Below are 13648 nucleotides of genomic sequence, written 5' to 3'. Positions count from 1 at the left end.
ATGTACCACGACCACCGGCTCCTCCCCAGCACTACACATAAGTCTGTCTAGATGCCTCGAGAGATCCGCAACCTTCGCACCAGGCAGGCAAGTCACCATACGGTTCTCCCGGTCATCACAAACCCAGCTATCTACGTTTCTAATGATCTAATCTCCCATTACTAACCAGGGTCGGCTCTAGACATTTCGCCGCCCCAAGCACGGCGGCATGCCGCAGGAGGCGCTCTGCCGGTCACCGGTCCCGCGGCTCCGGCTCCCACGCCTGCGGGAGGTCCACTGTAGCCCTGCCTGCTGCCCTCCCGGCGACCGGCAGAGCGCCCCCCACGGCATGCCGCCCCAAGCATGCGCTTGGCGTGCTGGGGCCTGGAGCCGCCCCTGTTACTAACACCTGCCTTTTCCTAGCAACTGGAGTTCCCTCCCCCGGAGAGGTAACCTCAGTGCGCGAGGGAACCCCAGTATCATCTGGAAGGAGGGTCCCAACTATGGGAAGGTTCCCTTCTGCTCCCCATTGACTGCTCTGCTTCCCTGGGCCTTTCATCCTCCTCAACAGTGCAGGGGCTGTCTGACCGGAGGTGGGTCAATTCTACAGTGTCCTGGAAAGCTTCATCAACATTACCTCCCTGCCTCTCTTAGTTCCTCCAGTTCCGCCACCCTGGCCTCCAAAGTCTGCGCGTGGTCTCTGAGGGCCAGGAGCTCCTTGCACCGAATGCACACATACGCCACCCACCCACAGGGCAGGTAATCATACATGCTATACTCAGTGCAATAAACTGGATAGCCCCCACTGTGCTGCTGGGCTTCTGCCTGCATTGTCTCCTAGTTAATGCTGCAAGTGCCGCAAGTGTGAACACGCTATTGTCCAGGCAGCTGACAGTGTGAACACACAACAGCGGTTTCCCTTCAGCGCTCTCTGAGCGGTGTTGTAACTGTCGGTGCTGTAACTCTGCCAGTGTAGACATACCCTAAGTGTTTGCACAGAGCTCAGCACAACAGGGCTGTGATCTCAGGTGGGGCCTCTAGAAGCTGGTGTAATCCAAATAATCAATAATAGTAGTGACTGGTACAGGCACTGCTGGCTTGTCACCAAGGCTGCATTTTTAAAACTCTACTGATGTCTGCTACTTTTAGCAAAAGCTGGATAGAATTTTCCAAATTTAGACTTTCTGACCAATATTTTCATTGAAATTTCAAATTTCAACAACAACAAAAAATGGGGGAAAACTCCACAAAATGTTACCATTTTTAACTACTTTGTTTTTTTCTGTCAAGACTTAGCAAATAACGGAGTCAGTCCTGCAAACTCTTAAGCACATACTTCACTTTTGAAGCCTGCGAGTAGTCTTATTGACTTCAGAGGAACTACTCAGATATTAAAAGGTAAGGATGTGTCTAAGGGTTCTGAGGCCTGGGGTCTAAACCGGAACAATATGGCCTTGGATTTTGCCCAAGCCACATCTAATATTTTTTATTTGTACTCAAAATGGAATTTTTCTTTTGGACAAACCATTTCCATTTTTCAAAAAAGATGTCAGTGGAGATTTTTAACAACAGCAGCAAAATTATTTGAGTTATTCTTTGGATTATTTATTTATTTGTTGTGGTCACACTGCTAATTCTTTTTTATAAGAGTGAACCATTTAATTTTCAAACACTTTTGAGTTCAAAAGAGAGAAAAAAATCCATTCTTGGAAATGTCCACTTTCAAAGATATATTTTTTAATTTAAAAAAGTCTGTGGAAAATTCAGAAAATGAATAATCAGACAGTTACAACATACAGGAGCATGAAAAATTATTTTGATTTTGCCAAAATTCCTTTGATTTCTTTCTACATTTTGACTGGCTCAAGCAGACAGTACCTTTCCCTGTCAGTTATCCTTCTTTCTAATGGGATACAAAGCCAAAGTCCTGATCACTTGGTCAGGCTGTGAAAGAGGAAAGGTACTAGCCCTGGTGTGACAGCCAAATTCTCCTGCTCAAGTAAGTACATTCTGCCTACTTAAATTTCCCTTTGGAGAGTCCGTACAATATGAACAGGAGGACTTGTGGCACCTTAGAGACTAACACATTTATTTGAGCACAAGCTTTCGTGGGCTACAGCCCACGTCATCGACGATAGAATGGAACATATAGTGAGGAGATATATATACATACAGAGAGCATGAAAAGGTGGGGGTTGTCCTACCCACTCTCAGAGGCTAATTAATTAAGATGAGCTATAATCAGCAGGAGGAAAAAAAACTTTTGTAGTGATAATCAAGATTGCCCATTTCAGACACTTTGACAACAAGGTGTGAGGATACTTAACATGGGAAAATAGATTCAATGTGTGTAATGGCTCAGCCATTCCCAGTCTCTATTCAAGCCTAACTTGATGGTGTCTAATTTGCATATTAATTCAAGTTCAGCAGTTTCTCGTTGGAGTCTGTTTTTGAAGCTTTTCTGTTGCAATATTGCCACCTTTAAGTCTGTTACTGAGTGACCAGAGAGGTTGAAGTGTTCTACAAGTTTTTGAATGTTACAATTCCTGATGTCAGATTTGTGTCCATTTATTCTTTTGTGTTGAGACTGTCCGGTTTGGCCAATGTACATGGCAGAGGGGCATTGCTGGCACATGATGGCATATATCACATTGTAGATGTGCAGGTGAATGAGCCCCTGATGGCATGGCTGATGTGATTAGGTCCAGTGATGGTGTCACTTGAATAGATATGTGGACAGAGTTGGCATCGGGCTTTGTTGCAAGGATAGGTTTCTGGGTTAGTGTTTTTGTTCTGTGGTGTGTGGTTGCTGGTGAGTATTTGCTTCAAGTTGGGAGGCTGTCTGTAAGTGAGGACAGGTCTGTCTCTCAAGATCTGTGAGAGTGAGAGATCATCTTTCAGGATAGGTTGTAGATCTTTGATGATGCGCTGGAGAGTTTTTAGTTGGGGGCTGAAGGTGATGGCTAGTGGCGTTCTGTTATTTTCTTTGTTGGGCCTGTTCTGTAGTAGGTCACTTCTGGGTACTCTTCTGGCTCTGTCAATCTGTTTTTTCACTTCAGCAGGTGGGTATTGTAGTTTTAAGAATGCTTAATAGAGATCTTGTAGTTGTTTGTCTATGAGGGATTGGAGCAAATGTGGTTGTATCTTAGAGCTTGGCTGTAGACAATGGATCATGTGGTGTGTCCTGGATGGAAGCTGGAGGCATGTAGGTAAGTACAGCAGTCAGTAGGTTTCCGGCACAGGGTGGTGATTATGTGACCATCACTTATTAGCACAGTAGTGTAAAGGAAATGGACCGCTTGTGTGGATTGGTCTAGGCTGAGGTTGATGATGGGATGGAAATTGTTGAAATCATGGTACAATATGATACTCTACTGCACTTCCTGTCCTACACTGTTGTATAGTGCTGTTGTCCACTGTAAAATGACTGCCTCATTCCTTCCCAGAGGAAGCTGCATTTCTAGTAGCAGGTGAAATTATTTCTGTCTCTAGAGTTTGGAAAGCACTTTGGTATGAAAAGGTGGTGTACAATGGAATATTGGTATCCTAACAAATATATGCTAAAGGACAAAAATAGATGAATGCTAATTAATTTGCACCCCTATAAAATTGATGGCTTAACATCTCCCTCCTGTCAGATTTGGAAGAAAGCTCAGTATGTGTCTGTGAGCATGACTAAAGGAAAATATAATACAATCAGACATATTAAGAAACTATTAATACTGTGCACACCAGGAATATTACAGTTCATGCTGACTGCAGAGCTTCAGAGAACAATGTTTAAATGTATCAGAGGGGTAGCCGTGTTAGTCTGGATCTGTAAAAGCAGCAAAGAATCCTGTGGCATCTTATAGACTAACAGACGTTTTGCAGCATGAGCTTTCGTGGGTGAATACCCACTTCATCGGATGCAAGACAAAGTGGGTATTCACCCACAAAAGCTCATGCTGCAAAACGTCTGTTAGTCTATAAGGTGCCACAGGATTCTTCAATGTTTAAATGGGAGCTGAGATCCTGAAATGAAACCATAAAAGTCTAACTGGGAGGTTTTTTTGGTCACACTTTTAAATGCGAGGTTAGATTGATACCTCTCCTAGCAACTGTTGAGGATTAAGGAAAGAGATTCATTGGAAATGGAAAATCACGCTAAGGTCAAGTTTTTCCAAAATGGGTGCCTAAAGTGAGGCTCCTGTATCCTTAATTTGCTACTTAAATAAGGGTTTGGGAGCCTAACTTTAGGCACTTGTTTTTGGTAAATCTGGTGGGAAAACTGTGTTACAGCAGTGTTATACTGGAGAGATTTGCTGGGAGGAAATTTGCATTAATAAGTATGAGTTTCCAGTGTTGCTAATTCTCAGAATTTTATCACCACTCTTGTAATATTAGGTACTTTTCTTAAAGTTTCAACCCCTGGAGTCAGGAAATTACACAAGAACCTCAGCTTTCATTTTTAATTTCTAGCACTTATGGTTGCAGAGAAAATCTTGAAAACATGAACCCTTAAAGGTTCAGTTCTAAAAGGCAGATAAATTCATTCTTTTTAAAAAAAATCTCATAATTTAAAATCAATCTCTTGATTTTTAGGGCCTGACTCATGATTTTTTAATTCATGGAGCTGGCAATACTGGTTTTCACACCTGAAATCAGAATCTAGAATTATGTTGTTCCAAACAGGGAACAAGTCTATATCATGTGATCAGAGTGTCCAATCCAAACTGACCAACATGATTCAAATTTTGAATATGTTGGTGGGAGAGGATTCTCTATACACTGTTCATGAACAAGCTACATAAGAACGGCCGTACCGGGTCAGACCAAAGGTCCATCTAGCCCAGTATCCTGTCTTCCAACAGTGGCCAGTGCCAAGTGCTTCAGAGGAAATGAACAGAACAGGGAATCATCAAGTGTCAAAGGGGTAGCCGTGTTAGTATGGATCTGTAAAAGCAGCAAAGAGTCCTGTGGCACCTTATAGACTAACAGATGTATTGGAGCATGAGCTTTCGTGGGTGAATACCCACTTCGTGCACCAGACGAAGTGGGTATTCACCCACGAAAGCTCATGCTCCAATACGTCTGTTAGTCTATAAGGTGCCACAGGACTCTTGGCTGCTTTTAGGTAATCACCAAGTGATCCATCCCCTGTTGCCCATTCCCAGCTTCTGGCAAACAGAGGCTAGGGACACCATCCCTGCCCATCCTAGCCATTGATGGACCTACAGACCAAGAGTTATTCACAGAAATGATTTGGTGAATGGTTTTGCACACTGAATAAATTGAAGACAATTGTCCGTTGCTCCTGGGCACTTCTCAAATAGAAAAAGAGGCAGAAATCATCACATAAGTTCTTCTCCCAGCTCTAATGCTTAAGAGAATCATACACAGGCACCCTCATGCTGTTGAAAGGAAGCTTAACCTAGTCTTAGACTGTCTTAGTATGATTGAATGTACTAATTTCTATTTCTACTCACCTCCCCCATCAAACTTAATCCTGATTTAAAAAACAGAGCAATATCTCCCTGATTTACTCAGACAAGCTCTTTCTCAACTTGTGTGTTTGAGGCTATTGGGAGTGATTTCAGGAAGCCCTCTAGTGTTCAAATACTTCATGATCCTGTCAGACACACTGACATCCAGTTAAGCCCTGAAGGCCAACACAAAATGTCAGTACCACGTTGCTCCTCCAGTACATATCACCAACCTTACACTTGGTGAAAAAGGAACTTTCATATTCAGTGCTATTCAGTAGAGATTGGTTGATCTGAAAAAGATGTCAGAAGAGAAAGAACTATGAGGTTTTTTTCACATAGTAGTAATATATCTGTACTACTTTCCTTTAAAGATTGCTTCTTTTAGGAACACGATTTCCACTGAACATAAAAGGGTGACTCAAATCCAATGAGTTTACTACCATCCCTCCACATACACATTTATATCTCCGAGAGATTAAAGATAGGACGAAGCTACAATGCTGAATACAAACTCTCTTGAACTCTGGGGAAATTTGGATTGAAATCTGGATTCAATTTTTGCAGCTAAGGTTTATCTCGGATCTAGATCAGAACAACAAAATGGCAAATGAAATTTAATGTGGATAAATGTAAAGTAATGCACATTGGAAAAAATAACCCCAACTATACATACAACATGATGGGGGCTAATTTAGCTACAACGAGTCAGGAAAAAGATCTTGGAGTCATCGTGGATAGTTCTCTGAAGATGTCCACGCAGTGTGCAGAGGCGGTGAAAAAAGCAAACAGGATGTTAGGAATCATTAAAAAGGGGATAGAGAATAAGACTGAGAATGTATTATTGCCCTTATATAGATCCATGGTACGCCCACATCTCGAATACTGTGTACAGATGTGGTCTCCTCACCTCAAAAAAGATATTCTAGCACTAGAAAAGGTTCAGAAAAGGGCAACTAAAATGATTAGGGGTTTAGAGAGGGTCCCATATGAGGAAAGATTAAAGAGGCTAGGACTCTTCGGCTTGGAAAAGAGGAGACTAAGGGGGGATATGATAGAGGTATATAAAATCATGAGTGATGTTGAGAAAGTGGATAAGGAAAAGTTATTTACTTATTCCCATAATACAAGAAATAGGGGTCACCAAATGAAATTAATAGGCAGCAGGTTTAAAACAAATAAAAGGAAGTTCTTCTTCACGCAGCGCACAGTCAACTTGTGGAACTCCTTACCTGAGGAGGTGGTGAAGGCTAGAACTATAACAATGTTTAAAAGGGGACTGGATAAATTCATGGTGGCTAAGTCCATAAATGGCTATTAGCCAGAATGGGTAAGAATGGTGTCCCTAGCCTCTGTTCGTCAGAGGATGGAGATGGATTGCAGGAGAGAGATCACTTGATCATTGCCTGTTAGGTTCACTCCCTCTGGGGCACCTGGCATTGGCCACTGTCGGTAGACAGATACTGGGCTAGATGGACCTTTGGTCTGACCCGGTATGGCCTTTCTTATGTTCTTATGTTCTAACTTCAAACACAGACCTCCTCACACTTCAGTGACCTAGATCCAAATCCAGCTTTTGCAATATAGATCTGTCTCACATTGTGATCCCCTTCAGACCTGAAGGATTGGAAAGGGCTTTACAAAACAGATGGATTATACAGACAGCAGGTGAACAGGCCACTGCAGGTGAAACTGCTTTGAGAACTAGAATTTAGCTAAGCAACCAAAAAGCTAGTGAGCTTCACAAAGCACCCTGGAATCAGATCAGAACATGGGTGTTAACTATAGCTGGGGATGGGTTTTATTTGCATTTGATTTTTTTATAAAGGGGAAGATGAAACAAAAGCCACTGGAGTGCATGGATCAATGGTTCTCAGCCAGGGTGTGCGTACCCCTGGGGTATGCAGAGGTCTTCCAGGAGGTACATCAACTTATCTAAATATTTATCTAGTTTAACAACAGGCTCCATAAAAAGCACTAACAAAGTCAGTACAAACTAAAATTTCATTCAGACAATGACTTGTTTGTACGGCTCTATATTCTATACACTGAAATGTAAGTACAATATGTATATTCCAATTGATTTATTTTATAATTACATGGTAAAAATGAGAAAGTAAACAATTTTTAGAAACAGTGTGCTGGGACATATTTGTATTTGTATTTTTGATTTTGTAAGCAAGTAGTTTTTAAGTGAGGTGAAATTTGGGGTACAGACGAATCAGACTCCTGAAAAGGGGTACTGTAATCTGGAAAGGTTGAGAGCCACTGGCGTGGATAACTCATCCTGGACCCTGGCAATACCAGGGTATTAGTTTTTGTCACTCTGGTGACTGGTGCCAAGAAGTAAAGTCAAGTCTCTTCCCAGCCCTTGTCAAAATGCAGTTCCACCAAAATCGAAATTCTTTGAGAAATTACATCAATTTTGTTAAAAATTCATTTAAGAATGAAAAAAGTTCTAACAATGTCAAAACATCCCATTTCAACATTTTCAACAAAACATTCTGAGTTTGTTTTGAAATGACTTATTTTGACTTTTTAAATTTGGTAGAATAGAATGTCAAAACTGAAATAAAACATTTCAGTGAATCCAGAATGATTATTTTTTTCAGAATTTTGCTTTGTGGAGAATTTTTAACATTTCAGGTTGCGTTACGGTTACAATCGAAGCCAGACTTGAAATCTCAAAATCCTTTGTGATATGGAATACTCGTTTGCCAGCCGGCTCTACTGTAAAGCCTGAAATCAGCTGCCATTCTTGTATTTGAATTACTGACAAAGTTATTCCCTTTCATCACAAGTTCCTCCAATGCTAGTTCCAGGAACCAGAACTGGATGGTTCATGGATATGGTCCGATTTGTTTTCCAGAGTGCTTTCCGAGGAACTTACTGTTTTAGCTAAACATTTGAATGGCACGTATAAAAGCCCTAATATATTTCTCTGCTCATGAGAACAGTGCCCTTCACCTCGCTGCCCCTACACACTTTTAACCCATCCTTGGACTCTTCCATTCTTTATTGATTAGTGAAGGCAACTGCTGCATCGTTCAGCAATGAAGTGATGCCCTCGCATGTATTTACTCAGTTCCACAAAGTCTGCCAAGTCTCCCGACTGCTGGCCAAGAATGGAAGTGCCCAGCTTCTGCGCCCAAGGAGAGGTGGAGAAATGCCAATCAAAATGCCAGCTCCAGAGAGCCAGCCAAAAGGGAGAGCAGTATTAACAAGGTGAAGCCCTAACAGCAAAGCTCCTCTGGCAGACTCTCCTTTCAGAATGACTTGGATGTAGTGGAAAACATTGTAGGGGAAAATATAGATTTTAGGGCAATTTTCTCTTTCCATAGATTCACAGATTTTGCAGCCAGGAGGGGCTGCTATGATCATCTAGTCTGACCTCCTCCATAACACGGGCCAGAGAATTTTGCCTTTGATCAACACAGACTATCCAAGTATCAGGGGGTAGTCATGTTAGTCTGTATCCACAAAAACAACAAGGAGTCTGGTGGCACCTTAAAAATGGTAAAAAATGAAAGTCTGCCAGACTAACAGATTTATTTGGGCATAAACTTTCGTGGATAAAAAACCCTTATCCAAATCATCTACTACTTAAAATATCTGCCACAAAGGCTGCTTACGTCAAGTTGCCCAAGCTGGAGGGCCAGCGTATTGCAATGGAGATTTCAACTTCTCTCCTGCAGCACAGCAAGTCATTTAAACAGCTTTAGGGGTACATCTATACTGAATACAGAAGAATGTCTTTAAAATGCACTGGGGCATTGCTGGGTCTTGATCTGGATTAGGAATAGGCTGTGGTTCCAAAATCTAATCAAGGTTAGTGTTCCACCTCAGATTCAACAGTCCCAAAATCTTGTGAAGTGAGATTTCTGTCCAAAATTATTATTATGGAGCCCAGAGGCCACAGCCAAGATCAGGACTCAATTGTGCTTGGTGCTGTAAATACACATTGTAAGCGAGAGTCCCTGCCCTCAAAGAATTTAACATCTGCATAGACAACACAGATCATAAACGGGACACAGGAAATATTATTCCCAATTTACTGATGGGAACTGAAGTATGGAGAAATGGAGGGATGTGCCCAAGGTCACACCAATCAGTGACAGAGCTGGGAACTGACCCCTCATCTCCTGGATGCTAGTCCAGCACCCTAACCACAAAGCCACAGTCAAAACAGTGAGACACTAGCTGCTCTCCTGAGTGTTCCATCGGATGGACTGCAATCTCAGAACATCTGTTCTCGCAACATTTTGCAGAACCAGATGTGGAAAATATGCCTGCCAGTCACCAGTCAAACCTGGAACAGGAGGGGCAGGTACACATCTGCAGAAAGCTAAAGGGGTACAAATCACAGGTCTGTTTTCTGAGTTCTCCCTGAGAGTAGCCCATACCAGCTACTTCAAAGAGAGTTACAAGAAACCTGCAGTAGGGAGTTAAGCAAAAAACTTCTCACAGAAAATGTTTATTCCTGACCATGAATTATTAGAGGTTGTCCTACATCTTAATGCAGGAGGGGCTATCTCCCTTGCAAAACTCTTGAGTTTTCTTCCAGCTGTTCTCTTTACCCATACAACTGTCCAAATCATTTCTGAATCCTACCATGCTCTTCCCCTCACTGGTATCTTGTGGCAGTGAGTTCCACAGACTAATTGTTTGCTCTGTGTGAAAAGGTTTTCCCTTTAATCAGTTTTAAATTCGCTGACTTTCAATTCCATCAAATTCCCCCCTTGTTCTTGTATTCCAGGACAGGCTGGGTTGTCATTAAACCCCCCGTTACTCATTATTTAAATTATAAACCCCTCTAGCTGGGGCACAAGGCTTCTTTAAGAATGTAAGAATGGCCATACTGGGTCAGTCCAATGGCCCATCTACCCCAGAATCCTGTCTTCCCACTGTGGCTGGAGCCAGATGCCTCAGAGGGAGTGAACAGTGCGCCCTTGTTGCCAAGAAAGCCAATGGCATATTGGGCTGTATAAGTAGGAGCACTGCCAGCAGATTAAGGGAGGTGATCATTCCCCTCTATTCGACATTGGTGAGGCCTCATCTGGAGTACTGTGTCCAGTTTTGGGCCCCACACTACAAGAAGGATGTGGAAAACTTGGAAAGAGTCCAGCGGAGGGCAACAAAAATGATTAGGGGTCTGGAGCACATGACTTATGAGGAGAGGCTGAGGGAACTGGGCTTATTTAGTCTGCAGAAGAGAAGAATGAGGGGGGATTTGATAGCAGCCTTCAGCTATCTGAAAGGGGGTTCCAAAGAGGATAGATCTAGTTCACAGTGGTACCAGATGACAGAACAAGGAGCAATGGTCTCAAGTTTTAGTGTGGGAGGTCTAGGTTGGATATTAGGAAAAACGCTTTCACCAGGAGGGTGGTGAAGCACTGGAATGGGCTACCTGGGGAGGTGGTGGAATCTCCTTCCTTAGAGGTTTTTAAGGCCTGGCTTGACAAAGCCCTGGCTGGGATGATTTAGTTGGGGATTAAGTCCTGCTTTGAGCAGGGGGTTGGACTAGATGACCTCCTGAGGTCCCTTCCAACCCTGATATTCTATGATTCTATGATCCCCAGAGCATGGGGTTGCATCCCTGATCATCATGGCTAATAGCCATTGTTGGATCTATGTTCCATAAACTTATCTAATTCCTTTTTGAACCCAGTTATACTTTTGGCCTGCACAATATCCCATGGCAATATCCAATATCTCATGGCAATATCCTGTGGCAATGAGTTTCAGAAGTTGACTGTGCCTTGTGTGAAGACTTCCTTATGTTTGTTTCAAACCTGCTGCCTATTAATTTCATAGGGTGACCCCTGGTTCTTGGGGTAAATAACACTACCCTAGTATCAGAGGGGTAGCCGTGTTAGTCTGGTTCTGTAGAAGCAGCAAAGAATCCTGTGGCACCTTATAGACTAACAGACGTTTTGCAGCATGAGCTTTCGTGGGTGAATGCCCACTTCTTCAGATGCAAGTGACTTGCATCTGAAGAAGTGGGTATTCACCCACGAAAGCTCATGCTGCAAAACGTCTGTTAGTCTATAAGGTGCCACAGGATTCTTTCCAACACTACCCTAGTCACTTTCCCACACCATTCCTGATTTTACAGACTCTGTCATACCCCTTAGTCGTCTCTCTTCCAAGCTGAACAGTCCCACTCTTTTTAGTCCCTCCTCATATGGAAGCTGTTCCATATCCCTCATCATTTTTGTTGCCTTTCTCTGTACTTTTTCCAATTCCAATATATCTTTTTTGAGATGGGGCGACCAGAACTGCACTCTATTCAAGATGTGGGCGTGCCATGGATTTATAAAGAGGCAATATGATATTTTCTGTCCTATTGTCTATCCCTTTCTTAATGATTCTCAACATTCTTTTTGCTTTTTTGACTGCTGCTGCACATTGAGTGGATGTTTTCAGAGAACAACCCCTGATGACGACAACATCTCTTTCCTGAGTGGTAACAGCTAATTTAGACCCCATCAATTTATATGTATAGCTGCGATTGTGTTTTCCAATGTGCATTACTTTGCATTTATTAACATTGAATTTCATCTGCCATTTTCTTGCCCAGTCACCCAGTTTTGTGTCTTGTGCAATACCAAGCACAGCACATATATATTAGTGTAGGGAGAGAACTCAAAACTTCCAGTGCCAAAAGTCACGATTACAAACTCCTGATACCTGAACCGTGGGAGCGCTCATTAATAATTATCTGTAAGCAGTATAGGATCTATGACACACTGGTGAGCAGGTCCCATTCCACCCAGTAGAAGGCATTGGTGCACACACATACGAGTCAGTTCAATATGTTTTATCTATATGGATCTCATTCACATATAATATCATAAATCCAATATATTAGGTTAAATCTGAGACTTTGCTGCTAGTTTAGGGAATACTATTCTTATAATGCCACATTACGTGATTTTCAGCTTCCAAAAGGAATGAAGTTCCCATAAATCTAGAAATCACACTTTAGTCTGGCTGTATATGGAGGTGATGATTCTCTCATGCTCTCATTGTCAGAGGTTACATGTGAAAAATGATTGTAAATCAAGGGGAAAATAACTTTCCGAAAACGTACCATATGGCTGGGGTTCTCAACCTTTTTCTTTCTGAGGTCTCCCTAACATGCTATTGAAACTCCACGGCCCACCTGTGCCACAACACCTGTTTATCTGCATGTAAAAGCCGGGGGTAGCATTAGGGAGTAGCAAGCAGGGCAACTGGCCAGGGCCCCACGCCACAAGTGGCCCCGCAAAGCTAAGCTGCTCAGGCTTCAGCCTGAGGCCAGGTTGGCAGGGCTCAGGGTGGTGGGGCTCTGGCTTTCTGCCCTGGGCCCCAGTGAGTCTATTGCTGGCCCTGCTTGGTGGACCCCCTGAAACCTGCTCACAGCCTCCCAAGGGGCCTCGGACCCCTGGTTGGGAACTGCTGCCATATGTCACCATCTTCCTAACAGTGTTGGGAGAAGTCCAAGTAATTCAAAGTTCATTCAAAGTCCCCAGATATTATTTCAAATATTCATTATTCTTATTTCTTTTGATTTATAAATCACTTTTTAAAAGAGCCCATCCTACCCTGTAGGTAACAAAAAATGATATAACACATCTCCCATACAAATCCAACAAATAACATCCACTACATACAACAAATTAACCAACCGATCAACCAACAAAATACACCATCTTCCCCAAACATGCCAACCCTCAGCCAAGTGTACCAACCCATCACTAATAAATCAACATAATGCCAAACTCATTCCCAGATTTGACCCATTGTGAACTGAACAGGTATGGAAACACAGACAAAGTCACAACAAAGCATTATATCTAACTGGTATGCTTGGCTGAAGGCTGGTATGCTTGGAGAAGATGATGTATTTTTACATGAATTTTGGTTGGTCTGTTGGTTGATTTCGGGTATGTAGTGAGTGTTATTTGCTGGATTTCTATTTGGGCCATGTTATGTTTTGTCACCTGCAGGATAGGATGAGCACTTTAAAAAGTTATTTATTTAGATCATGTCTTAATTTCAAGACTGGAGCTGGGGATTAGGGGAGTACATGGAATTTCCTCTGGTAAGTAGATTTGAAGAGCCCAATCCTGCTCATGCTGAAGTTAAGGAAAGTGCTGGGCTCAGAGAACTTGCTGGTAAGGCCACAAATAGATACAATTTCACATTTTTGCATTTTAATC

Source organism: Mauremys mutica, chromosome 9 (assembly GCF_020497125.1).
Source record: "Mauremys mutica isolate MM-2020 ecotype Southern chromosome 9, ASM2049712v1, whole genome shotgun sequence".
Lineage (NCBI taxonomy): Eukaryota > Metazoa > Chordata > Testudines > Geoemydidae > Mauremys > Mauremys mutica.
This window is presented reverse-complemented; position numbering follows the sequence as displayed.